At 52.2% G+C, this 18,471-nt stretch overlaps 52 non-coding genes across 52 annotated transcripts; all 52 read right to left on the bottom strand.

Annotated features, from left to right (window-relative positions):
• Positions 1 to 25: 25 nt before the first annotated feature.
• Positions 26 to 166, bottom strand: LOC116409166. The gene has a single exon (XR_004221611.1). It is a non-coding gene; the product is annotated as a U4 spliceosomal RNA (small nuclear RNA).
• Positions 167 to 383: 217 nt separating this feature from the next.
• Positions 384 to 524, bottom strand: LOC116409225. The gene has a single exon (XR_004221670.1). It is a non-coding gene; the product is annotated as a U4 spliceosomal RNA (small nuclear RNA).
• Positions 525 to 741: 217 nt separating this feature from the next.
• LOC116409165 lies at positions 742 to 882 on the bottom strand. Its single transcript, XR_004221610.1, has one exon. It is a non-coding gene; the product is annotated as a U4 spliceosomal RNA (small nuclear RNA).
• A 217-nt stretch (positions 883 to 1,099) lies between these two features.
• LOC116409164 lies at positions 1,100 to 1,240 on the bottom strand. The gene has a single exon (XR_004221609.1). It is a non-coding gene; the product is annotated as a U4 spliceosomal RNA (small nuclear RNA).
• Positions 1,241 to 1,457: 217 nt separating this feature from the next.
• Positions 1,458 to 1,598, bottom strand: LOC116409163. The gene has a single exon (XR_004221608.1). It is a non-coding gene; the product is annotated as a U4 spliceosomal RNA (small nuclear RNA).
• Positions 1,599 to 1,815: 217 nt separating this feature from the next.
• Positions 1,816 to 1,956, bottom strand: LOC116409161. The gene has a single exon (XR_004221606.1). It is a non-coding gene; the product is annotated as a U4 spliceosomal RNA (small nuclear RNA).
• Positions 1,957 to 2,173: 217 nt separating this feature from the next.
• Positions 2,174 to 2,314, bottom strand: LOC116409160. Its single transcript, XR_004221605.1, has one exon. It is a non-coding gene; the product is annotated as a U4 spliceosomal RNA (small nuclear RNA).
• Positions 2,315 to 2,531: 217 nt separating this feature from the next.
• On the bottom strand, positions 2,532 to 2,672 carry LOC116409159. Its single transcript, XR_004221604.1, has one exon. It is a non-coding gene; the product is annotated as a U4 spliceosomal RNA (small nuclear RNA).
• Positions 2,673 to 2,889: 217 nt separating this feature from the next.
• Positions 2,890 to 3,031, bottom strand: LOC116409270. The gene has a single exon (XR_004221715.1). It is a non-coding gene; the product is annotated as a U4 spliceosomal RNA (small nuclear RNA).
• Positions 3,032 to 3,248: 217 nt separating this feature from the next.
• Positions 3,249 to 3,389, bottom strand: LOC116409158. The gene has a single exon (XR_004221603.1). It is a non-coding gene; the product is annotated as a U4 spliceosomal RNA (small nuclear RNA).
• A 217-nt stretch (positions 3,390 to 3,606) lies between these two features.
• Positions 3,607 to 3,747, bottom strand: LOC116409157. Its single transcript, XR_004221602.1, has one exon. It is a non-coding gene; the product is annotated as a U4 spliceosomal RNA (small nuclear RNA).
• A 217-nt stretch (positions 3,748 to 3,964) lies between these two features.
• LOC116409156 lies at positions 3,965 to 4,105 on the bottom strand. The gene has a single exon (XR_004221601.1). It is a non-coding gene; the product is annotated as a U4 spliceosomal RNA (small nuclear RNA).
• A 217-nt stretch (positions 4,106 to 4,322) lies between these two features.
• On the bottom strand, positions 4,323 to 4,463 carry LOC116409224. Its single transcript, XR_004221669.1, has one exon. It is a non-coding gene; the product is annotated as a U4 spliceosomal RNA (small nuclear RNA).
• Positions 4,464 to 4,680: 217 nt separating this feature from the next.
• LOC116409155 lies at positions 4,681 to 4,821 on the bottom strand. The gene has a single exon (XR_004221600.1). It is a non-coding gene; the product is annotated as a U4 spliceosomal RNA (small nuclear RNA).
• A 217-nt stretch (positions 4,822 to 5,038) lies between these two features.
• Positions 5,039 to 5,179, bottom strand: LOC116409223. Its single transcript, XR_004221668.1, has one exon. It is a non-coding gene; the product is annotated as a U4 spliceosomal RNA (small nuclear RNA).
• Positions 5,180 to 5,396: 217 nt separating this feature from the next.
• LOC116409154 lies at positions 5,397 to 5,537 on the bottom strand. Its single transcript, XR_004221599.1, has one exon. It is a non-coding gene; the product is annotated as a U4 spliceosomal RNA (small nuclear RNA).
• A 217-nt stretch (positions 5,538 to 5,754) lies between these two features.
• Positions 5,755 to 5,895, bottom strand: LOC116409153. The gene has a single exon (XR_004221598.1). It is a non-coding gene; the product is annotated as a U4 spliceosomal RNA (small nuclear RNA).
• Positions 5,896 to 6,112: 217 nt separating this feature from the next.
• LOC116409152 lies at positions 6,113 to 6,253 on the bottom strand. The gene has a single exon (XR_004221597.1). It is a non-coding gene; the product is annotated as a U4 spliceosomal RNA (small nuclear RNA).
• A 217-nt stretch (positions 6,254 to 6,470) lies between these two features.
• Positions 6,471 to 6,611, bottom strand: LOC116409150. Its single transcript, XR_004221595.1, has one exon. It is a non-coding gene; the product is annotated as a U4 spliceosomal RNA (small nuclear RNA).
• A 217-nt stretch (positions 6,612 to 6,828) lies between these two features.
• Positions 6,829 to 6,969, bottom strand: LOC116409149. Its single transcript, XR_004221594.1, has one exon. It is a non-coding gene; the product is annotated as a U4 spliceosomal RNA (small nuclear RNA).
• A 217-nt stretch (positions 6,970 to 7,186) lies between these two features.
• LOC116409148 lies at positions 7,187 to 7,327 on the bottom strand. Its single transcript, XR_004221593.1, has one exon. It is a non-coding gene; the product is annotated as a U4 spliceosomal RNA (small nuclear RNA).
• Positions 7,328 to 7,544: 217 nt separating this feature from the next.
• LOC116409147 lies at positions 7,545 to 7,685 on the bottom strand. Its single transcript, XR_004221592.1, has one exon. It is a non-coding gene; the product is annotated as a U4 spliceosomal RNA (small nuclear RNA).
• Positions 7,686 to 7,902: 217 nt separating this feature from the next.
• LOC116409269 lies at positions 7,903 to 8,044 on the bottom strand. Its single transcript, XR_004221714.1, has one exon. It is a non-coding gene; the product is annotated as a U4 spliceosomal RNA (small nuclear RNA).
• A 217-nt stretch (positions 8,045 to 8,261) lies between these two features.
• LOC116409146 lies at positions 8,262 to 8,402 on the bottom strand. The gene has a single exon (XR_004221591.1). It is a non-coding gene; the product is annotated as a U4 spliceosomal RNA (small nuclear RNA).
• Positions 8,403 to 8,619: 217 nt separating this feature from the next.
• LOC116409144 lies at positions 8,620 to 8,760 on the bottom strand. Its single transcript, XR_004221589.1, has one exon. It is a non-coding gene; the product is annotated as a U4 spliceosomal RNA (small nuclear RNA).
• Positions 8,761 to 8,977: 217 nt separating this feature from the next.
• Positions 8,978 to 9,118, bottom strand: LOC116409222. Its single transcript, XR_004221667.1, has one exon. It is a non-coding gene; the product is annotated as a U4 spliceosomal RNA (small nuclear RNA).
• Positions 9,119 to 9,335: 217 nt separating this feature from the next.
• Positions 9,336 to 9,476, bottom strand: LOC116409143. The gene has a single exon (XR_004221588.1). It is a non-coding gene; the product is annotated as a U4 spliceosomal RNA (small nuclear RNA).
• Positions 9,477 to 9,693: 217 nt separating this feature from the next.
• LOC116409142 lies at positions 9,694 to 9,834 on the bottom strand. The gene has a single exon (XR_004221587.1). It is a non-coding gene; the product is annotated as a U4 spliceosomal RNA (small nuclear RNA).
• A 217-nt stretch (positions 9,835 to 10,051) lies between these two features.
• LOC116409141 lies at positions 10,052 to 10,192 on the bottom strand. The gene has a single exon (XR_004221586.1). It is a non-coding gene; the product is annotated as a U4 spliceosomal RNA (small nuclear RNA).
• A 217-nt stretch (positions 10,193 to 10,409) lies between these two features.
• LOC116409221 lies at positions 10,410 to 10,550 on the bottom strand. The gene has a single exon (XR_004221666.1). It is a non-coding gene; the product is annotated as a U4 spliceosomal RNA (small nuclear RNA).
• Positions 10,551 to 10,767: 217 nt separating this feature from the next.
• Positions 10,768 to 10,908, bottom strand: LOC116409140. The gene has a single exon (XR_004221585.1). It is a non-coding gene; the product is annotated as a U4 spliceosomal RNA (small nuclear RNA).
• A 217-nt stretch (positions 10,909 to 11,125) lies between these two features.
• Positions 11,126 to 11,266, bottom strand: LOC116409138. Its single transcript, XR_004221583.1, has one exon. It is a non-coding gene; the product is annotated as a U4 spliceosomal RNA (small nuclear RNA).
• A 217-nt stretch (positions 11,267 to 11,483) lies between these two features.
• Positions 11,484 to 11,624, bottom strand: LOC116409137. Its single transcript, XR_004221582.1, has one exon. It is a non-coding gene; the product is annotated as a U4 spliceosomal RNA (small nuclear RNA).
• A 217-nt stretch (positions 11,625 to 11,841) lies between these two features.
• LOC116409136 lies at positions 11,842 to 11,982 on the bottom strand. Its single transcript, XR_004221581.1, has one exon. It is a non-coding gene; the product is annotated as a U4 spliceosomal RNA (small nuclear RNA).
• A 217-nt stretch (positions 11,983 to 12,199) lies between these two features.
• Positions 12,200 to 12,340, bottom strand: LOC116409220. Its single transcript, XR_004221665.1, has one exon. It is a non-coding gene; the product is annotated as a U4 spliceosomal RNA (small nuclear RNA).
• A 217-nt stretch (positions 12,341 to 12,557) lies between these two features.
• LOC116409135 lies at positions 12,558 to 12,698 on the bottom strand. The gene has a single exon (XR_004221580.1). It is a non-coding gene; the product is annotated as a U4 spliceosomal RNA (small nuclear RNA).
• A 217-nt stretch (positions 12,699 to 12,915) lies between these two features.
• LOC116409134 lies at positions 12,916 to 13,056 on the bottom strand. Its single transcript, XR_004221579.1, has one exon. It is a non-coding gene; the product is annotated as a U4 spliceosomal RNA (small nuclear RNA).
• Positions 13,057 to 13,273: 217 nt separating this feature from the next.
• Positions 13,274 to 13,414, bottom strand: LOC116409133. Its single transcript, XR_004221578.1, has one exon. It is a non-coding gene; the product is annotated as a U4 spliceosomal RNA (small nuclear RNA).
• A 217-nt stretch (positions 13,415 to 13,631) lies between these two features.
• LOC116409268 lies at positions 13,632 to 13,772 on the bottom strand. Its single transcript, XR_004221713.1, has one exon. It is a non-coding gene; the product is annotated as a U4 spliceosomal RNA (small nuclear RNA).
• Positions 13,773 to 13,989: 217 nt separating this feature from the next.
• On the bottom strand, positions 13,990 to 14,130 carry LOC116409281. The gene has a single exon (XR_004221726.1). It is a non-coding gene; the product is annotated as a U4 spliceosomal RNA (small nuclear RNA).
• Positions 14,131 to 14,347: 217 nt separating this feature from the next.
• On the bottom strand, positions 14,348 to 14,488 carry LOC116409132. The gene has a single exon (XR_004221577.1). It is a non-coding gene; the product is annotated as a U4 spliceosomal RNA (small nuclear RNA).
• A 217-nt stretch (positions 14,489 to 14,705) lies between these two features.
• Positions 14,706 to 14,846, bottom strand: LOC116409288. Its single transcript, XR_004221733.1, has one exon. It is a non-coding gene; the product is annotated as a U4 spliceosomal RNA (small nuclear RNA).
• Positions 14,847 to 15,063: 217 nt separating this feature from the next.
• LOC116409131 lies at positions 15,064 to 15,204 on the bottom strand. Its single transcript, XR_004221576.1, has one exon. It is a non-coding gene; the product is annotated as a U4 spliceosomal RNA (small nuclear RNA).
• Positions 15,205 to 15,421: 217 nt separating this feature from the next.
• LOC116409278 lies at positions 15,422 to 15,562 on the bottom strand. Its single transcript, XR_004221723.1, has one exon. It is a non-coding gene; the product is annotated as a U4 spliceosomal RNA (small nuclear RNA).
• A 217-nt stretch (positions 15,563 to 15,779) lies between these two features.
• On the bottom strand, positions 15,780 to 15,920 carry LOC116409285. Its single transcript, XR_004221730.1, has one exon. It is a non-coding gene; the product is annotated as a U4 spliceosomal RNA (small nuclear RNA).
• A 217-nt stretch (positions 15,921 to 16,137) lies between these two features.
• Positions 16,138 to 16,278, bottom strand: LOC116409130. Its single transcript, XR_004221575.1, has one exon. It is a non-coding gene; the product is annotated as a U4 spliceosomal RNA (small nuclear RNA).
• Positions 16,279 to 16,495: 217 nt separating this feature from the next.
• LOC116409267 lies at positions 16,496 to 16,636 on the bottom strand. Its single transcript, XR_004221712.1, has one exon. It is a non-coding gene; the product is annotated as a U4 spliceosomal RNA (small nuclear RNA).
• Positions 16,637 to 16,853: 217 nt separating this feature from the next.
• On the bottom strand, positions 16,854 to 16,994 carry LOC116409129. Its single transcript, XR_004221574.1, has one exon. It is a non-coding gene; the product is annotated as a U4 spliceosomal RNA (small nuclear RNA).
• Positions 16,995 to 17,211: 217 nt separating this feature from the next.
• On the bottom strand, positions 17,212 to 17,352 carry LOC116409127. The gene has a single exon (XR_004221572.1). It is a non-coding gene; the product is annotated as a U4 spliceosomal RNA (small nuclear RNA).
• Positions 17,353 to 17,569: 217 nt separating this feature from the next.
• Positions 17,570 to 17,710, bottom strand: LOC116409282. Its single transcript, XR_004221727.1, has one exon. It is a non-coding gene; the product is annotated as a U4 spliceosomal RNA (small nuclear RNA).
• A 217-nt stretch (positions 17,711 to 17,927) lies between these two features.
• On the bottom strand, positions 17,928 to 18,068 carry LOC116409126. Its single transcript, XR_004221571.1, has one exon. It is a non-coding gene; the product is annotated as a U4 spliceosomal RNA (small nuclear RNA).
• A 217-nt stretch (positions 18,069 to 18,285) lies between these two features.
• On the bottom strand, positions 18,286 to 18,426 carry LOC116409125. The gene has a single exon (XR_004221570.1). It is a non-coding gene; the product is annotated as a U4 spliceosomal RNA (small nuclear RNA).
• Between the last annotated feature and the right edge of the window lie 45 nt (positions 18,427 to 18,471).

The raw sequence follows: 18,471 nt of genomic DNA, 5'->3' as shown, positions 1-18,471 counted from the left end.
TCTGCCTTTTAACCAAGCACATCAGTCTCCTGAGAGACTGTCAAAAATTGCCAGTGCTGACTATATTTCAAGTCATCACGGCGGGGTATTGGGAAAAGTTTTCAATTAGCAATAATCACGCCTCGGTTTGACCTCATTGGCTATGATACTGCCACTGCGCAAAGCTGATTGGGCCCCTGCCTAAGTTAAGGGGCCCCTTGTGGGACGGGCTTCTTTCAAGTGTGGCTACGGCTGCCCAGCCGATGCAATGGATTGTGGGAATCCATATGCTAACGAAGCCCTTTCAAAGGGCCGCCTTCCCGTCGCGCCGTAACCAAAGCACCCTTCTCCAGCGCAACACCAGGCAAGCGAGCCAACATCTGCCTTTTAACCAAGCACATCAGTCTCCTGAGAGACTGTCAAAAATTGCCAGTGCTGACTATATTTCAAGTCATCACGGCGGGGTATTGGGAAAAGTTTTCAATTAGCAATAATCACGCCTCGGTTTGACCTCATTGGCTATGATACTGCCACTGCGCAAAGCTGATTGGGCCCCTGCCTAAGTTAAGGGGCCCCTTGTGGGACGGGCTTCTTTCAAGTGTGGCTACGGCTGCCCAGCCGATGCAATGGATTGTGGGAATCCATATGCTAACGAAGCCCTTTCAAAGGGCCGCCTTCCCGTCGCGCCGTAACCAAAGCACCCTTCTCCAGCGCAACACCAGGCAAGCGAGCCAACATCTGCCTTTTAACCAAGCACATCAGTCTCCTGAGAGACTGTCAAAAATTGCCAGTGCTGACTATATTTCAAGTCATCACGGCGGGGTATTGGGAAAAGTTTTCAATTAGCAATAATCACGCCTCGGTTTGACCTCATTGGCTATGATACTGCCACTGCGCAAAGCTGATTGGGCCCCTGCCTAAGTTAAGGGGCCCCTTGTGGGACGGGCTTCTTTCAAGTGTGGCTACGGCTGCCCAGCCGATGCAATGGATTGTGGGAATCCATATGCTAACGAAGCCCTTTCAAAGGGCCGCCTTCCCGTCGCGCCGTAACCAAAGCACCCTTCTCCAGCGCAACACCAGGCAAGCGAGCCAACATCTGCCTTTTAACCAAGCACATCAGTCTCCTGAGAGACTGTCAAAAATTGCCAGTGCTGACTATATTTCAAGTCATCACGGCGGGGTATTGGGAAAAGTTTTCAATTAGCAATAATCACGCCTCGGTTTGACCTCATTGGCTATGATACTGCCACTGCGCAAAGCTGATTGGGCCCCTGCCTAAGTTAAGGGGCCCCTTGTGGGACGGGCTTCTTTCAAGTGTGGCTACGGCTGCCCAGCCGATGCAATGGATTGTGGGAATCCATATGCTAACGAAGCCCTTTCAAAGGGCCGCCTTCCCGTCGCGCCGTAACCAAAGCACCCTTCTCCAGCGCAACACCAGGCAAGCGAGCCAACATCTGCCTTTTAACCAAGCACATCAGTCTCCTGAGAGACTGTCAAAAATTGCCAGTGCTGACTATATTTCAAGTCATCACGGCGGGGTATTGGGAAAAGTTTTCAATTAGCAATAATCACGCCTCGGTTTGACCTCATTGGCTATGATACTGCCACTGCGCAAAGCTGATTGGGCCCCTGCCTAAGTTAAGGGGCCCCTTGTGGGACGGGCTTCTTTCAAGTGTGGCTACGGCTGCCCAGCCGATGCAATGGATTGTGGGAATCCATATGCTAACGAAGCCCTTTCAAAGGGCCGCCTTCCCGTCGCGCCGTAACCAAAGCACCCTTCTCCAGCGCAACACCAGGCAAGCGAGCCAACATCTGCCTTTTAACCAAGCACATCAGTCTCCTGAGAGACTGTCAAAAATTGCCAGTGCTGACTATATTTCAAGTCATCACGGCGGGGTATTGGGAAAAGTTTTCAATTAGCAATAATCACGCCTCGGTTTGACCTCATTGGCTATGATACTGCCACTGCGCAAAGCTGATTGGGCCCCTGCCTAAGTTAAGGGGCCCCTTGTGGGACGGGCTTCTTTCAAGTGTGGCTACGGCTGCCCAGCCGATGCAATGGATTGTGGGAATCCATATGCTAACGAAGCCCTTTCAAAGGGCCGCCTTCCCGTCGCGCCGTAACCAAAGCACCCTTCTCCAGCGCAACACCAGGCAAGCGAGCCAACATCTGCCTTTTAACCAAGCACATCAGTCTCCTGAGAGACTGTCAAAAATTGCCAGTGCTGACTATATTTCAAGTCATCACGGCGGGGTATTGGGAAAAGTTTTCAATTAGCAATAATCACGCCTCGGTTTGACCTCATTGGCTATGATACTGCCACTGCGCAAAGCTGATTGGGCCCCTGCCTAAGTTAAGGGGCCCCTTGTGGGACGGGCTTCTTTCAAGTGTGGCTACGGCTGCCCAGCCGATGCAATGGATTGTGGGAATCCATATGCTAACGAAGCCCTTTCAAAGGGCCGCCTTCCCGTCGCGCCGTAACCAAAGCACCCTTCTCCAGCGCAACACCAGGCAAGCGAGCCAACATCTGCCTTTTAACCAAGCACATCAGTCTCCTGAGAGACTGTCAAAAATTGCCAGTGCTGACTATATTTCAAGTCATCACGGCGGGGTATTGGGAAAAGTTTTCAATTAGCAATAATCACGCCTCGGTTTGACCTCATTGGCTATGATACTGCCACTGCGCAAAGCTGATTGGGCCCCTGCCTAAGTTAAGGGGCCCCTTGTGGGACGGGCTTCTTTCAAGTGTGGCTACGGCTGCCCAGCCGATGCAATGGATTGTGGGAATCCATATGCTAACGAAGCCCTTTCAAAGGGCCGCCTTCCCGTCGCGCCGTAACCAAAGCACCCTTCTCCAGCGCAACACCAGGCAAGCGAGCCAACATCTGCCTTTTAACCAAGCACATCAGTCTCCTGAGAGACTGTCAAAAATTGCCAGTGCTGACTATATTTCAAGTCATCACGGCGGGGGTATTGGGAAAAGTTTTCAATTAGCAATAATCACGCCTCGGTTTGACCTCATTGGCTATGATACTGCCACTGCGCAAAGCTGATTGGGCCCCTGCCTAAGTTAAGGGGCCCCTTGTGGGACGGGCTTCTTTCAAGTGTGGCTACGGCTGCCCAGCCGATGCAATGGATTGTGGGAATCCATATGCTAACGAAGCCCTTTCAAAGGGCCGCCTTCCCGTCGCGCCGTAACCAAAGCACCCTTCTCCAGCGCAACACCAGGCAAGCGAGCCAACATCTGCCTTTTAACCAAGCACATCAGTCTCCTGAGAGACTGTCAAAAATTGCCAGTGCTGACTATATTTCAAGTCATCACGGCGGGGTATTGGGAAAAGTTTTCAATTAGCAATAATCACGCCTCGGTTTGACCTCATTGGCTATGATACTGCCACTGCGCAAAGCTGATTGGGCCCCTGCCTAAGTTAAGGGGCCCCTTGTGGGACGGGCTTCTTTCAAGTGTGGCTACGGCTGCCCAGCCGATGCAATGGATTGTGGGAATCCATATGCTAACGAAGCCCTTTCAAAGGGCCGCCTTCCCGTCGCGCCGTAACCAAAGCACCCTTCTCCAGCGCAACACCAGGCAAGCGAGCCAACATCTGCCTTTTAACCAAGCACATCAGTCTCCTGAGAGACTGTCAAAAATTGCCAGTGCTGACTATATTTCAAGTCATCACGGCGGGGTATTGGGAAAAGTTTTCAATTAGCAATAATCACGCCTCGGTTTGACCTCATTGGCTATGATACTGCCACTGCGCAAAGCTGATTGGGCCCCTGCCTAAGTTAAGGGGCCCCTTGTGGGACGGGCTTCTTTCAAGTGTGGCTACGGCTGCCCAGCCGATGCAATGGATTGTGGGAATCCATATGCTAACGAAGCCCTTTCAAAGGGCCGCCTTCCCGTCGCGCCGTAACCAAAGCACCCTTCTCCAGCGCAACACCAGGCAAGCGAGCCAACATCTGCCTTTTAACCAAGCACATCAGTCTCCTGAGAGACTGTCAAAAATTGCCAGTGCTGACTATATTTCAAGTCATCACGGCGGGGTATTGGGAAAAGTTTTCAATTAGCAATAATCACGCCTCGGTTTGACCTCATTGGCTATGATACTGCCACTGCGCAAAGCTGATTGGGCCCCTGCCTAAGTTAAGGGGCCCCTTGTGGGACGGGCTTCTTTCAAGTGTGGCTACGGCTGCCCAGCCGATGCAATGGATTGTGGGAATCCATATGCTAACGAAGCCCTTTCAAAGGGCCGCCTTCCCGTCGCGCCGTAACCAAAGCACCCTTCTCCAGCGCAACACCAGGCAAGCGAGCCAACATCTGCCTTTTAACCAAGCACATCAGTCTCCTGAGAGACTGTCAAAAATTGCCAGTGCTGACTATATTTCAAGTCATCACGGCGGGGTATTGGGAAAAGTTTTCAATTAGCAATAATCACGCCTCGGTTTGACCTCATTGGCTATGATACTGCCACTGCGCAAAGCTGATTGGGCCCCTGCCTAAGTTAAGGGGCCCCTTGTGGGACGGGCTTCTTTCAAGTGTGGCTACGGCTGCCCAGCCGATGCAATGGATTGTGGGAATCCATATGCTAACGAAGCCCTTTCAAAGGGCCGCCTTCCCGTCGCGCCGTAACCAAAGCACCCTTCTCCAGCGCAACACCAGGCAAGCGAGCCAACATCTGCCTTTTAACCAAGCACATCAGTCTCCTGAGAGACTGTCAAAAATTGCCAGTGCTGACTATATTTCAAGTCATCACGGCGGGGTATTGGGAAAAGTTTTCAATTAGCAATAATCACGCCTCGGTTTGACCTCATTGGCTATGATACTGCCACTGCGCAAAGCTGATTGGGCCCCTGCCTAAGTTAAGGGGCCCCTTGTGGGACGGGCTTCTTTCAAGTGTGGCTACGGCTGCCCAGCCGATGCAATGGATTGTGGGAATCCATATGCTAACGAAGCCCTTTCAAAGGGCCGCCTTCCCGTCGCGCCGTAACCAAAGCACCCTTCTCCAGCGCAACACCAGGCAAGCGAGCCAACATCTGCCTTTTAACCAAGCACATCAGTCTCCTGAGAGACTGTCAAAAATTGCCAGTGCTGACTATATTTCAAGTCATCACGGCGGGGTATTGGGAAAAGTTTTCAATTAGCAATAATCACGCCTCGGTTTGACCTCATTGGCTATGATACTGCCACTGCGCAAAGCTGATTGGGCCCCTGCCTAAGTTAAGGGGCCCCTTGTGGGACGGGCTTCTTTCAAGTGTGGCTACGGCTGCCCAGCCGATGCAATGGATTGTGGGAATCCATATGCTAACGAAGCCCTTTCAAAGGGCCGCCTTCCCGTCGCGCCGTAACCAAAGCACCCTTCTCCAGCGCAACACCAGGCAAGCGAGCCAACATCTGCCTTTTAACCAAGCACATCAGTCTCCTGAGAGACTGTCAAAAATTGCCAGTGCTGACTATATTTCAAGTCATCACGGCGGGGTATTGGGAAAAGTTTTCAATTAGCAATAATCACGCCTCGGTTTGACCTCATTGGCTATGATACTGCCACTGCGCAAAGCTGATTGGGCCCCTGCCTAAGTTAAGGGGCCCCTTGTGGGACGGGCTTCTTTCAAGTGTGGCTACGGCTGCCCAGCCGATGCAATGGATTGTGGGAATCCATATGCTAACGAAGCCCTTTCAAAGGGCCGCCTTCCCGTCGCGCCGTAACCAAAGCACCCTTCTCCAGCGCAACACCAGGCAAGCGAGCCAACATCTGCCTTTTAACCAAGCACATCAGTCTCCTGAGAGACTGTCAAAAATTGCCAGTGCTGACTATATTTCAAGTCATCACGGCGGGGTATTGGGAAAAGTTTTCAATTAGCAATAATCACGCCTCGGTTTGACCTCATTGGCTATGATACTGCCACTGCGCAAAGCTGATTGGGCCCCTGCCTAAGTTAAGGGGCCCCTTGTGGGACGGGCTTCTTTCAAGTGTGGCTACGGCTGCCCAGCCGATGCAATGGATTGTGGGAATCCATATGCTAACGAAGCCCTTTCAAAGGGCCGCCTTCCCGTCGCGCCGTAACCAAAGCACCCTTCTCCAGCGCAACACCAGGCAAGCGAGCCAACATCTGCCTTTTAACCAAGCACATCAGTCTCCTGAGAGACTGTCAAAAATTGCCAGTGCTGACTATATTTCAAGTCATCACGGCGGGGTATTGGGAAAAGTTTTCAATTAGCAATAATCACGCCTCGGTTTGACCTCATTGGCTATGATACTGCCACTGCGCAAAGCTGATTGGGCCCCTGCCTAAGTTAAGGGGCCCCTTGTGGGACGGGCTTCTTTCAAGTGTGGCTACGGCTGCCCAGCCGATGCAATGGATTGTGGGAATCCATATGCTAACGAAGCCCTTTCAAAGGGCCGCCTTCCCGTCGCGCCGTAACCAAAGCACCCTTCTCCAGCGCAACACCAGGCAAGCGAGCCAACATCTGCCTTTTAACCAAGCACATCAGTCTCCTGAGAGACTGTCAAAAATTGCCAGTGCTGACTATATTTCAAGTCATCACGGCGGGGTATTGGGAAAAGTTTTCAATTAGCAATAATCACGCCTCGGTTTGACCTCATTGGCTATGATACTGCCACTGCGCAAAGCTGATTGGGCCCCTGCCTAAGTTAAGGGGCCCCTTGTGGGACGGGCTTCTTTCAAGTGTGGCTACGGCTGCCCAGCCGATGCAATGGATTGTGGGAATCCATATGCTAACGAAGCCCTTTCAAAGGGCCGCCTTCCCGTCGCGCCGTAACCAAAGCACCCTTCTCCAGCGCAACACCAGGCAAGCGAGCCAACATCTGCCTTTTAACCAAGCACATCAGTCTCCTGAGAGACTGTCAAAAATTGCCAGTGCTGACTATATTTCAAGTCATCACGGCGGGGTATTGGGAAAAGTTTTCAATTAGCAATAATCACGCCTCGGTTTGACCTCATTGGCTATGATACTGCCACTGCGCAAAGCTGATTGGGCCCCTGCCTAAGTTAAGGGGCCCCTTGTGGGACGGGCTTCTTTCAAGTGTGGCTACGGCTGCCCAGCCGATGCAATGGATTGTGGGAATCCATATGCTAACGAAGCCCTTTCAAAGGGCCGCCTTCCCGTCGCGCCGTAACCAAAGCACCCTTCTCCAGCGCAACACCAGGCAAGCGAGCCAACATCTGCCTTTTAACCAAGCACATCAGTCTCCTGAGAGACTGTCAAAAATTGCCAGTGCTGACTATATTTCAAGTCATCACGGCGGGGTATTGGGAAAAGTTTTCAATTAGCAATAATCACGCCTCGGTTTGACCTCATTGGCTATGATACTGCCACTGCGCAAAGCTGATTGGGCCCCTGCCTAAGTTAAGGGGCCCCTTGTGGGACGGGCTTCTTTCAAGTGTGGCTACGGCTGCCCAGCCGATGCAATGGATTGTGGGAATCCATATGCTAACGAAGCCCTTTCAAAGGGCCGCCTTCCCGTCGCGCCGTAACCAAAGCACCCTTCTCCAGCGCAACACCAGGCAAGCGAGCCAACATCTGCCTTTTAACCAAGCACATCAGTCTCCTGAGAGACTGTCAAAAATTGCCAGTGCTGACTATATTTCAAGTCATCACGGCGGGGTATTGGGAAAAGTTTTCAATTAGCAATAATCACGCCTCGGTTTGACCTCATTGGCTATGATACTGCCACTGCGCAAAGCTGATTGGGCCCCTGCCTAAGTTAAGGGGCCCCTTGTGGGACGGGCTTCTTTCAAGTGTGGCTACGGCTGCCCAGCCGATGCAATGGATTGTGGGAATCCATATGCTAACGAAGCCCTTTCAAAGGGCCGCCTTCCCGTCGCGCCGTAACCAAAGCACCCTTCTCCAGCGCAACACCAGGCAAGCGAGCCAACATCTGCCTTTTAACCAAGCACATCAGTCTCCTGAGAGACTGTCAAAAATTGCCAGTGCTGACTATATTTCAAGTCATCACGGCGGGGGTATTGGGAAAAGTTTTCAATTAGCAATAATCACGCCTCGGTTTGACCTCATTGGCTATGATACTGCCACTGCGCAAAGCTGATTGGGCCCCTGCCTAAGTTAAGGGGCCCCTTGTGGGACGGGCTTCTTTCAAGTGTGGCTACGGCTGCCCAGCCGATGCAATGGATTGTGGGAATCCATATGCTAACGAAGCCCTTTCAAAGGGCCGCCTTCCCGTCGCGCCGTAACCAAAGCACCCTTCTCCAGCGCAACACCAGGCAAGCGAGCCAACATCTGCCTTTTAACCAAGCACATCAGTCTCCTGAGAGACTGTCAAAAATTGCCAGTGCTGACTATATTTCAAGTCATCACGGCGGGGTATTGGGAAAAGTTTTCAATTAGCAATAATCACGCCTCGGTTTGACCTCATTGGCTATGATACTGCCACTGCGCAAAGCTGATTGGGCCCCTGCCTAAGTTAAGGGGCCCCTTGTGGGACGGGCTTCTTTCAAGTGTGGCTACGGCTGCCCAGCCGATGCAATGGATTGTGGGAATCCATATGCTAACGAAGCCCTTTCAAAGGGCCGCCTTCCCGTCGCGCCGTAACCAAAGCACCCTTCTCCAGCGCAACACCAGGCAAGCGAGCCAACATCTGCCTTTTAACCAAGCACATCAGTCTCCTGAGAGACTGTCAAAAATTGCCAGTGCTGACTATATTTCAAGTCATCACGGCGGGGTATTGGGAAAAGTTTTCAATTAGCAATAATCACGCCTCGGTTTGACCTCATTGGCTATGATACTGCCACTGCGCAAAGCTGATTGGGCCCCTGCCTAAGTTAAGGGGCCCCTTGTGGGACGGGCTTCTTTCAAGTGTGGCTACGGCTGCCCAGCCGATGCAATGGATTGTGGGAATCCATATGCTAACGAAGCCCTTTCAAAGGGCCGCCTTCCCGTCGCGCCGTAACCAAAGCACCCTTCTCCAGCGCAACACCAGGCAAGCGAGCCAACATCTGCCTTTTAACCAAGCACATCAGTCTCCTGAGAGACTGTCAAAAATTGCCAGTGCTGACTATATTTCAAGTCATCACGGCGGGGTATTGGGAAAAGTTTTCAATTAGCAATAATCACGCCTCGGTTTGACCTCATTGGCTATGATACTGCCACTGCGCAAAGCTGATTGGGCCCCTGCCTAAGTTAAGGGGCCCCTTGTGGGACGGGCTTCTTTCAAGTGTGGCTACGGCTGCCCAGCCGATGCAATGGATTGTGGGAATCCATATGCTAACGAAGCCCTTTCAAAGGGCCGCCTTCCCGTCGCGCCGTAACCAAAGCACCCTTCTCCAGCGCAACACCAGGCAAGCGAGCCAACATCTGCCTTTTAACCAAGCACATCAGTCTCCTGAGAGACTGTCAAAAATTGCCAGTGCTGACTATATTTCAAGTCATCACGGCGGGGTATTGGGAAAAGTTTTCAATTAGCAATAATCACGCCTCGGTTTGACCTCATTGGCTATGATACTGCCACTGCGCAAAGCTGATTGGGCCCCTGCCTAAGTTAAGGGGCCCCTTGTGGGACGGGCTTCTTTCAAGTGTGGCTACGGCTGCCCAGCCGATGCAATGGATTGTGGGAATCCATATGCTAACGAAGCCCTTTCAAAGGGCCGCCTTCCCGTCGCGCCGTAACCAAAGCACCCTTCTCCAGCGCAACACCAGGCAAGCGAGCCAACATCTGCCTTTTAACCAAGCACATCAGTCTCCTGAGAGACTGTCAAAAATTGCCAGTGCTGACTATATTTCAAGTCATCACGGCGGGGTATTGGGAAAAGTTTTCAATTAGCAATAATCACGCCTCGGTTTGACCTCATTGGCTATGATACTGCCACTGCGCAAAGCTGATTGGGCCCCTGCCTAAGTTAAGGGGCCCCTTGTGGGACGGGCTTCTTTCAAGTGTGGCTACGGCTGCCCAGCCGATGCAATGGATTGTGGGAATCCATATGCTAACGAAGCCCTTTCAAAGGGCCGCCTTCCCGTCGCGCCGTAACCAAAGCACCCTTCTCCAGCGCAACACCAGGCAAGCGAGCCAACATCTGCCTTTTAACCAAGCACATCAGTCTCCTGAGAGACTGTCAAAAATTGCCAGTGCTGACTATATTTCAAGTCATCACGGCGGGGTATTGGGAAAAGTTTTCAATTAGCAATAATCACGCCTCGGTTTGACCTCATTGGCTATGATACTGCCACTGCGCAAAGCTGATTGGGCCCCTGCCTAAGTTAAGGGGCCCCTTGTGGGACGGGCTTCTTTCAAGTGTGGCTACGGCTGCCCAGCCGATGCAATGGATTGTGGGAATCCATATGCTAACGAAGCCCTTTCAAAGGGCCGCCTTCCCGTCGCGCCGTAACCAAAGCACCCTTCTCCAGCGCAACACCAGGCAAGCGAGCCAACATCTGCCTTTTAACCAAGCACATCAGTCTCCTGAGAGACTGTCAAAAATTGCCAGTGCTGACTATATTTCAAGTCATCACGGCGGGGTATTGGGAAAAGTTTTCAATTAGCAATAATCACGCCTCGGTTTGACCTCATTGGCTATGATACTGCCACTGCGCAAAGCTGATTGGGCCCCTGCCTAAGTTAAGGGGCCCCTTGTGGGACGGGCTTCTTTCAAGTGTGGCTACGGCTGCCCAGCCGATGCAATGGATTGTGGGAATCCATATGCTAACGAAGCCCTTTCAAAGGGCCGCCTTCCCGTCGCGCCGTAACCAAAGCACCCTTCTCCAGCGCAACACCAGGCAAGCGAGCCAACATCTGCCTTTTAACCAAGCACATCAGTCTCCTGAGAGACTGTCAAAAATTGCCAGTGCTGACTATATTTCAAGTCATCACGGCGGGGTATTGGGAAAAGTTTTCAATTAGCAATAATCACGCCTCGGTTTGACCTCATTGGCTATGATACTGCCACTGCGCAAAGCTGATTGGGCCCCTGCCTAAGTTAAGGGGCCCCTTGTGGGACGGGCTTCTTTCAAGTGTGGCTACGGCTGCCCAGCCGATGCAATGGATTGTGGGAATCCATATGCTAACGAAGCCCTTTCAAAGGGCCGCCTTCCCGTCGCGCCGTAACCAAAGCACCCTTCTCCAGCGCAACACCAGGCAAGCGAGCCAACATCTGCCTTTTAACCAAGCACATCAGTCTCCTGAGAGACTGTCAAAAATTGCCAGTGCTGACTATATTTCAAGTCATCACGGCGGGGTATTGGGAAAAGTTTTCAATTAGCAATAATCACGCCTCGGTTTGACCTCATTGGCTATGATACTGCCACTGCGCAAAGCTGATTGGGCCCCTGCCTAAGTTAAGGGGCCCCTTGTGGGACGGGCTTCTTTCAAGTGTGGCTACGGCTGCCCAGCCGATGCAATGGATTGTGGGAATCCATATGCTAACGAAGCCCTTTCAAAGGGCCGCCTTCCCGTCGCGCCGTAACCAAAGCACCCTTCTCCAGCGCAACACCAGGCAAGCGAGCCAACATCTGCCTTTTAACCAAGCACATCAGTCTCCTGAGAGACTGTCAAAAATTGCCAGTGCTGACTATATTTCAAGTCATCACGGCGGGGTATTGGGAAAAGTTTTCAATTAGCAATAATCACGCCTCGGTTTGACCTCATTGGCTATGATACTGCCACTGCGCAAAGCTGATTGGGCCCCTGCCTAAGTTAAGGGGCCCCTTGTGGGACGGGCTTCTTTCAAGTGTGGCTACGGCTGCCCAGCCGATGCAATGGATTGTGGGAATCCATATGCTAACGAAGCCCTTTCAAAGGGCCGCCTTCCCGTCGCGCCGTAACCAAAGCACCCTTCTCCAGCGCAACACCAGGCAAGCGAGCCAACATCTGCCTTTTAACCAAGCACATCAGTCTCCTGAGAGACTGTCAAAAATTGCCAGTGCTGACTATATTTCAAGTCATCACGGCGGGGTATTGGGAAAAGTTTTCAATTAGCAATAATCACGCCTCGGTTTGACCTCATTGGCTATGATACTGCCACTGCGCAAAGCTGATTGGGCCCCTGCCTAAGTTAAGGGGCCCCTTGTGGGACGGGCTTCTTTCAAGTGTGGCTACGGCTGCCCAGCCGATGCAATGGATTGTGGGAATCCATATGCTAACGAAGCCCTTTCAAAGGGCCGCCTTCCCGTCGCGCCGTAACCAAAGCACCCTTCTCCAGCGCAACACCAGGCAAGCGAGCCAACATCTGCCTTTTAACCAAGCACATCAGTCTCCTGAGAGACTGTCAAAAATTGCCAGTGCTGACTATATTTCAAGTCATCACGGCGGGGTATTGGGAAAAGTTTTCAATTAGCAATAATCACGCCTCGGTTTGACCTCATTGGCTATGATACTGCCACTGCGCAAAGCTGATTGGGCCCCTGCCTAAGTTAAGGGGCCCCTTGTGGGACGGGCTTCTTTCAAGTGTGGCTACGGCTGCCCAGCCGATGCAATGGATTGTGGGAATCCATATGCTAACGAAGCCCTTTCAAAGGGCCGCCTTCCCGTCGCGCCGTAACCAAAGCACCCTTCTCCAGCGCAACACCAGGCAAGCGAGCCAACATCTGCCTTTTAACCAAGCACATCAGTCTCCTGAGAGACTGTCAAAAATTGCCAGTGCTGACTATATTTCAAGTCATCACGGCGGGGTATTGGGAAAAGTTTTCAATTAGCAATAATCACGCCTCGGTTTGACCTCATTGGCTATGATACTGCCACTGCGCAAAGCTGATTGGGCCCCTGCCTAAGTTAAGGGGCCCCTTGTGGGACGGGCTTCTTTCAAGTGTGGCTACGGCTGCCCAGCCGATGCAATGGATTGTGGGAATCCATATGCTAACGAAGCCCTTTCAAAGGGCCGCCTTCCCGTCGCGCCGTAACCAAAGCACCCTTCTCCAGCGCAACACCAGGCAAGCGAGCCAACATCTGCCTTTTAACCAAGCACATCAGTCTCCTGAGAGACTGTCAAAAATTGCCAGTGCTGACTATATTTCAAGTCATCACGGCGGGGTATTGGGAAAAGTTTTCAATTAGCAATAATCACGCCTCGGTTTGACCTCATTGGCTATGATACTGCCACTGCGCAAAGCTGATTGGGCCCCTGCCTAAGTTAAGGGGCCCCTTGTGGGACGGGCTTCTTTCAAGTGTGGCTACGGCTGCCCAGCCGATGCAATGGATTGTGGGAATCCATATGCTAACGAAGCCCTTTCAAAGGGCCGCCTTCCCGTCGCGCCGTAACCAAAGCACCCTTCTCCAGCGCAACACCAGGCAAGCGAGCCAACATCTGCCTTTTAACCAAGCACATCAGTCTCCTGAGAGACTGTCAAAAATTGCCAGTGCTGACTATATTTCAAGTCATCACGGCGGGGTATTGGGAAAAGTTTTCAATTAGCAATAATCACGCCTCGGTTTGACCTCATTGGCTATGATACTGCCACTGCGCAAAGCTGATTGGGCCCCTGCCTAAGTTAAGGGGCCCCTTGTGGGACGGGCTTCTTTCAAGTGTGGCTACGGCTGCCCAGCCGATGCAATGGATTGTGGGAATCCATATGCTAACGAAGCCCTTTCAAAGGGCCGCCTTCCCGTCGCGCCGTAACCAAAGCACCCTTCTCCAGCGCAACACCAGGCAAGCGAGCCAACATCTGCCTTTTAACCAAGCACATCAGTCTCCTGAGAGACTGTCAAAAATTGCCAGTGCTGACTATATTTCAAGTCATCATGGCGGGGTATTGGGAAAAGTTTTCAATTAGCAATAATCACGCCTCGGTTTGACCTCATTGGCTATGATACTGCCACTGCGCAAAGCTGATTGGGCCCCTGCCTAAGTTAAGGGGCCCCTTGTGGGACGGGCTTCTTTCAAGTCTGGCTACGGCTGCCCAGCCGATGCAATGGATTGTGGGAATCCATATGCTAACGAAGCCCTTTCAAAGGGCCGCCTTCCCGTCGCGCCGTAACCAAAGCACCCTTCTCCAGCGCAACACCAGGCAAGCGAGCCAACATCTGCCTTTTAACCAAGCACATCAGTCTCCTGAGAGACTGTCAAAAATTGCCAGTGCTGACTATATTTCAAGTCATCACAGCGGGGTATTGGGAAAAGTTTTCAATTAGCAATAATCACGCCTCGGTTTGACCTCATTGGCTATGATACTGCCACTGCGCAAAGCTGATTGGGCCCCTGCCTAAGTTAAGGGGCCCCTTGTGGGACGGGCTTCTTTCAAGTGTGGCTACGGCTGCCCAGCCGATGCAATGGATTGTGGGAATCCATATGCTAACGAAGCCCTTTCAAAGGGCCCCCTTCCCGTCGCGCCGTAACCAAAGCACCCTTCTCCAGCGCAACACCAGGCAAGCGAGCCAACATCTGCCTTTTAACCAAGCACATCAGTCTCCTGAGAGACTGTCAAAAATTGCCAGTGCTGACTATATTTCAAGTCATCACGGCGGGGTATTGGGAAAAGTTTTCAATTAGCAATAATCACGCCTCGGTTTGACCTCATTGGCTATGATACTGCCACTGCGCAAAGCTGATTGGGCGCCTGCCTAAGTTAAGGGGCCCCTTGTGGGACGGGCTTCTTTCAAGTGTGGCTACGGCTGCCCAGCCGATGCAATGGATTGTGGGAATCCATATGCTAACGAAGCCCTTTCCAAGGGCCGCCTTCCCGTCGCGCCGTAACCAAAGCACCCTTCTCCAGCGCAACACCAGGCAAGCGAGCCAACATCTGCCTTTTAACCAAGCACATCAGTCTCCTGAGAGACTGTCAAAAATTGCCAGTGCTGACTATATTTCAAGTCATCACGGCGGGGTACTGGGAAAAGTTTTCAATTAGCAATAATCACGCCTCGGTTTGACCTCATTGGCTATGATACTGCCACTGCGCAAAGCTGATTGGACCCCTGCCTAAGTTAAGGGGCCCCTTGTGGGACGGGCTTCTTTCAAGTGTGGCTACGGCTGCCCAGCCGATGCAATGGATTGTGGGAATCCATATGCTAACGAAGCCCTTTCCAAGGGCCGCCTTCCCGTCGCGCCGTAACCAAAGCACCCCTCTCCAGCGCAACACCAGGCAAGCGAGCCAACATCTGCCTTTTAACCAAGCACATCAGTCTCCTGAGAGACTGTCAAAAATTGCCAGTGCTGACTATATTTCAAGTCATCACGGCGGGGTATTGGGAAAAGTTTTCAATTAGCAATAATCACGCCTCGGTTTGACCTCATTGGCTATGATACTGCCACTGCGCAAAGCTGATTGGGCCCCTGCCTAAGATAAAGGGCCCCTTGTGGGACGGGCTTCTTTCAAGTGTGGCTATGGCTGCCCAGCCGATGCAATGGATTGTGGGAATCCATATGCTAACGAAGCCCTTTCAAAAGGCCGCCTTCCCGTCGCGCCGTAACCAAAGCACCCTTCTCCAGCGCAACACCAGGCAAGCGAGCCAACATCTGCCTTTTAACCAAGCACATCAGTCTCCTGAGAGACTGTCAAAAATTGCCAGTGCTGACTATATTTCAAGTCATCACGGCGGGGTATTGGGAAAAGTTTTCAATTAGCAATAATCACACCTCGGTTTGACCTCATTGGCTATGATACTGCCACTGCGCAAAGCTGATTGTGCCCCTGCCTAAGTTAAGGGGCCCCTTGTGGGACGGGCTTCTTTCAAGTGTGGCTACGGCTGCCCAGCCGATGCAATGGATTGTGGGAATCCATATGCTAACGAAGCCCTTTCAAAGGGCCGCCTGCCCGTCGCGCCGTAACCAAAGCACCCTTCTCCAGCGCAACACCAGGCAAGCGAGCCAACATCTGCCTTTTAACCAAGCACATCAGTCTCCTGAGAGACTGTCAAAAATTGCCAGTGCTGGCTATATTTCAAGTCATCACGGCGGGGTATTGGGAAAAGTTTTCAATTAGCAATAATCACGCCTCGGTTTGACCTCATTGGCTATGATACTGCCACTGCGCAAAGCTGATTGGGCCCCTGCCTAAGTTAAGGGGCCCCTTGTGGGACGGGCTTCTTTCAAGTGTGGCTACGGCTGCCCAGCCGATGCAATGGATTGTGGGAATCCATATGCTAACGAAGCCCTTTCAAAGGGCCGCCTTCCCGTCGCGCCGTAACCAAAGCACCCTTCTCCAGCGCAACACCAGGCAAGCGAGCCAACATCTGCCTTTTAACCAAGCACATCAGTCTCCTGAGAGACTGTCAAAAATTGCCAGTGCTGACTATATTTCAAGTCATCACGGCGGGGTATTGGGAAAAGTTTTCAATTAGCAATAATCACGCCTCGGTTTGACCTCATTGGCTATGATACTGCCACTGCGCAAAGCTGATTGGGCCCCTGCCTAAGTTAAGGGGCCCCTTGTGGGACGGGCTTCTTTCAAGTGTGGCTACGGCTGCCCAGCCGATGCAATGGATTGTGGGAATCCATATGCTAACGAAGCCCTTTCAAAGGGCCGCCTTCCCGTCGCGCCGTAACCAAAGCACCCTTCTCCAGCGCAACACCAGGCAAGCGAGCCAACATCTGCCTTTTAACCAAGCACATCAGTCTCCTGAGAGACTGTCAAAAATTGCCAGTGCTGACTATATTTCAAGTCATCATGGCGGGGTATTGGGAAAAGTTTTCAATTAGCAATAATCACGCCTCGGTTTGACCTCATTGGCTATGATACTGCCACTGCGCAAAGCTGATTGGGCCCCTGCCTAAGATAAGGGGCCCCTTGTGGGACGGGCTTCTTTCAAGTGTGGCTACGGCTGCCCAGCCGATGCAATGGATTGTGGGAATCCATATGCTAACGAAGCCCTTTCAAAAGGCCGCCTTCCCGTCGCGCCGTAACCAAAGCACCCTTCTCCAGCGCAACACCAGGCAAGCGAGCCAACATCTGCCTTTTAACCAAGCACATCAGTCTCCTGAGAGACTGTCAAAAATTGCCAGTGCTGACTATATTTCAAGTCATCACGGCGGGGTATTGGGAAAAGTTTTCAATTAGCAATAATCACGCCTCGGTTTGACCTCATTGGCTATGATACTGCCACTGCGCAAAGCTGATTGGGCCCCTGCCTAAGTTAAGGGGCCCCTTGTGGGACGGGCTTCTTTCAAGTGTGGCTACGGCTGCCCAGCCGATGCAATGGATTGTGGGAATCCATATGCTAACGAAGCCCTTTCAAAGGGCCACCTTCCCGTCGCGCCGTAACCAAAGCACCCTTCTCCAGCGCAACACCAGGCAAGCGAGCCAACATCTGCCTTTTAACCAAGCACATCAGTCTCCTGAGAGACTGTCAAAAATTGCCAGTGCTGACTATATTTCAAGTCATCACGGCGGGGTATTGGGAAAAGTTTTCAATTAGCAATAATCACGCCTCGGTTTGACCTCATTGGCTATGATACTGCCACTGCGCAAAGCTGATTGGGCCCCTGCCTAAGTTAAGGGGCCCCTTGTGGGACGGGCTTCTTTCAAGTGTGGCTACGGCTGCCCAGCCGATGCAATGGATTGTGGGAATCCATATGCTAACGAAGCCCTTTCCAAGGGCCGCCTTCCCGTCGCGCCGTAACCAAAGCACCCTTCTCCAGCGCAACACCAGGCAAGCGAGCCAACATCTGCCTTTTAACCAAGCACATCAGTCTCCTGAGAGACTGTCAAAAATTGCCAGTGCTGACTATATTTCAAGTCATCACGGCGGGGTATTGGGAAAAGTTTACAATTAGCAATAATCACGCCTCGGTTTGACCTCATTGGCTATGATACTGCCACTGCGCAAAGCTGATTGGGCCCCTGCCTAAGTTAAGGGGCCCCTTGTGGGACGGGCTTCTTTCAAGTGTGGCTACGGCTGCCCAGCCGATGCAATGGATTGTGGGAATCCATATGCTAACGAAGCCCTTTCAAAGGGCCGCCTTCCCGTCGCGCCGTAACCAAAGCACCCTTCTCCAGCGCAACACCAGGCAAGCGAGCCAACATCTGCCTTTTAACCAAGCACATCAGTCTCCTGAGAGACTGTCAAAAATTGCCAGTGCTGACTATATTTCAAGTCATCACGGCGGGGTATTGGGAAAAGTTTTCAATTAGCAATAATCACGCCTCGGTTTGACCTCATTGGCTATGATACTGCCACTGCGCAAAGCTGATTGGGCCCCTGCCTAAGTTAAGGGGCCCCTTGTGGGACGGGCTTCTTTCAAGTGTGGCTACGGCTGCCCAGCCGATGCAATGGATTGTGGGAATCCATATGCTAACGAAGCCCTTTCCAAGGGCCGCCTTCCCGTCGCGCCGTAACCAAAGCACCCTTCTCCAGCGCAACACCAGGCAAGCGAGCCAACATCTGCCTTTTAACCAAGCACATCAGTCTCCTGAGAGACTGTCAAAAATTGCCAGTGCTGACTATATTTCAAGTCATCACGGCGGGGTATTGGGAAAAGTTTTCAATTAGCAATAATCACGCCTCGGTTTGACCTCATTGGCTATGATACTGCCACTGCGCAAAGCTGATTGGGCCCCTGCCTAAGTTAAGGGGCCCCTTGTGGGACGGGCT

Source organism: Xenopus tropicalis, chromosome 2, assembly GCF_000004195.4.
Source record: "Xenopus tropicalis strain Nigerian chromosome 2, UCB_Xtro_10.0, whole genome shotgun sequence".
NCBI lineage: Eukaryota > Metazoa > Chordata > Amphibia > Anura > Pipidae > Xenopus > Xenopus tropicalis.
Note: the sequence above shows the minus strand (reverse complement) of the source record. Positions and strands in the feature narration are given on the sequence as shown.